The sequence below is a fragment of the Eriocheir sinensis genome, chromosome 56 (genome assembly GCF_024679095.1).
Source record: "Eriocheir sinensis breed Jianghai 21 chromosome 56, ASM2467909v1, whole genome shotgun sequence".
NCBI classification, from domain to species: Eukaryota; Metazoa; Arthropoda; class Malacostraca; order Decapoda; family Varunidae; genus Eriocheir; species Eriocheir sinensis.
In genome coordinates, this window is record NC_066564.1 from 7,131,751 (window position 1) to 7,134,746 (window position 2,996).

Consider the following 2,996-nt stretch of genomic DNA (forward strand, 5'->3'; position numbering starts at 1 on the left):
ATAAGAAACAATGGTCAAATAATTCAAGCGAAGCGATGCAGTAAAGACATCAACAGGATTTATTTCTCGGCAAGATTCATCCCTCACTGGAACAGCCTTCCGGCAGATGTAGGAAGTACGAAAACGATCAACCCCTTTAAGAAATACACTGATCGTCACTTTGCTGCGTCAGAGGTGAACTGAACGGACCTGCGCGTATGTACACAAAAAGCGTATTAATCTTATCCGCTAGTCACAAGTGTCTGACCAATTGATTAAATCACAAAATCAGGCAGCCTCGTAATGAGCTAACAGGCTTTCTGCTGCCCGCTCATCCATGTTTCCATGTTTTCTCCTCCTACTCCTCTTCCCCCTCCTTCTCCTCCTCTTCCCACATATCCAGAACAGTTTCAGTCATAGCGCCACCACCACCACCACCGCCACCATTACAACCACCATCGCCTGGAAGTGGGTGGCCGGAGGTGGGTGGTGGATGGCTGGTGGAGGGTTGAGGATTATGGGTGGAGAGATGAAGAATAAATGATGAAGTGACAAGTGGTGGGGGTGGATGATCAATGTTTGGTTGGTGGAGATGTGAGTGAAAATGGGTGGAGGACAGAGGCTGGTGGGGAAGGGACGTAGGTAGGTGGAAGAACGTCGGTTAAGGTGTTTAGAGTGGGAAGTGGAGATGGATGAAAGGTAGATGGGTGGAAGGTGGGAAGTAGAAAGTGAGTGGAGGGGGTGGAGGGTGGGTGGAAGAACATGTCAAAGTGGGCGTAGTGGGAGGTGGAGATAGGTGGAGGGTGGTGGGGAAGGGACATAGGTGGAGGGTGGGTGGAAGTGGGTGGAGGGAGGGTGGAAGAACATGTCAAAGTGGGCGTAGTGGGAGGTGGAGATAGGTGGAGGGTGGTGGGGAAGGGACATAGGTGGAGGGTGGGCGGAAGTGGGTGGAGGGTGGGTGGAAGTGGGTGGAGGATGGGCGGGAGTGGGTGGAGGGTGGGTGGAAGTGGGTGGAGAATGGGTGAAGGGTGGGTGGAAGTGGGTGGAGATGGGTGGAGGGTGGGTGGAAGTGGGTGGAGGGTGGGTGGAAGTGGGTGGAGGGTGGGTGGAAGTGGGTGGAGAATGGGTGAAGGGTGGGTGGAAGTGGGTGGAGGGTGGGTGGAAGTGGGTGGAGGGTGGGTGGAGGGTGGGTGGAAGAGTGTGGAGGGTGGCTGGGTGGAGAGGTCTGCCACGGGACACCACAAGCTTGGGTTACACAAAATGTTCACCCTTCTCTCCTCCCCCTCTTCCTCTTCTCTCTCTCTCTCTCTCTCTCTCTCTCTCTCTCTCTCTCTCTCTCTCTCTCTCTTCAACAGCCTCCTCCTGCTTCTTCCTCTTCTCCGTATTTCCTCCATCCCTAATTTCGTCTCCTTTTTTCTCCTCCTTTTATATTCCATTTTTTCCTGTTTCTTTCTCTTCTTTTGATTTACTTTCATCACAATGTCCTATTCTAACATTCATTTTCACCTATTTTATAATCCTCCTCCTTTTCCTGCTACTTCTCCTTTTCTTCCTTCCATTTCTTCTGTTTCCTTCCCTTTTAATTAACTTTTTATTTTCTTATTTACATCTTCCCTTCGTTTTTATGCCGTATAGTATTTGTTCCCTTCCCTTCTTAATTTCCTCCCTCATATCATCTGTCGTTTACATCCCCTTTCTTCTTATTATTCTCATTTCTTCACCTTCTCTTCGTCGTCATCTCTGCCACGTCTATTTTCCTTTTGCCTATGTTTCCCTAGTAGTAGTAGTAGTAGTAGTAGTAGTAGTAGTAGTAGTAGTAGTAGTAGTAGTAGTAGTAGTAGTAGTAGTAGTAGTAGTAGTAGTTAGTAGTGTTATTCATACTCTTCTTAATCTTCCATGTTACTCGTTATTTCTCTCCTCCTTTTTCCTTATTCTCCATCTCGTTTCCACTCTTCCTTTCTTCACTTTCTTCTGTATTCCATCCTGTGACCCATTTTTCTCCATTCCCTCTTCGCTGTTTTAAAATTCTCACCCATCTTAATGTTTCCATTCATGCCACTCGTCTTTTTCTCCTTCTTTCTTACTCTTCCTCTGTCCTAGTCAACTTTATCCCCCCCCAGAAATGTTATGCCCAATTAAAGCCGCCGAGACTTCCCACCACCAAGGCGCAGGGCAGAGAATTCCACCCGCTTCCAAGGAAGATTAAAATCCCTATCTGGCCTTCCCACATATGGCGTTCTAGCATTTTTTTCCCTCGAGTCAGTGTAAATAAGAACGAGGGAGTGTGGGTGGAGACCTTCTCAACTTTCCTTATTACTCACGCTATCCATAAAGACTTGAAAGAAGACCAGAGACGCTAAACAGGAACAAATGAAAATGCAAAGATAAAATGAAGGAAAGAAGAAGAGGATGAAAGGAAGAGAGATGGAAGGAAAGAAGGAGAGAAATGAGAACGAATGGAATTAATAGGAACGAAGGGAGGAAAGAAAGAACGAATGAATGAAGGAAGGAAGGACCGAGAGAAGGAAGGAAAGAAGGAAGAAAGGAGATAGAAAGAAAGGAGGAAGGAATGGAAGAGAAGGAAAGGAAGCAAAAAGAAAAGAAAAAAGAGAAAGAAGGAAAGAATGGCAGAGAGAATGAAAGAGGGAATAAGGAAAGAAGGAAGAAAATAAAAAGTCAAGAAAACAGAAAAAGGAAGCAAAGAGGAAAAAAGAAAGGAAGAAAAGAAGAAAAGAATGGGAAAGGAAACAAAGAGGAAGGAAGGAGGAAATGATTAAAGGAAGGAAGGAAGGAAGGAGGAAAGGAAGGCAGGAAGAAAGAAAATGAAAGAGAAAGAACTAAAAAAAAAGAAATGATGGAAAAGAAAAGATTGAAAGAAAAACGGAAAGATAAAGAAAAAGGAAGAGAAAGAGAAGAAGGAAGAAAGAAAACAGAAAAGAAAAAAAAGAACAAAAGTAACGTTGAAAATACTGTCGTTCTCATCTCCTCTTCCTCCTCCTCCTCCTCCTCCTCCTCCT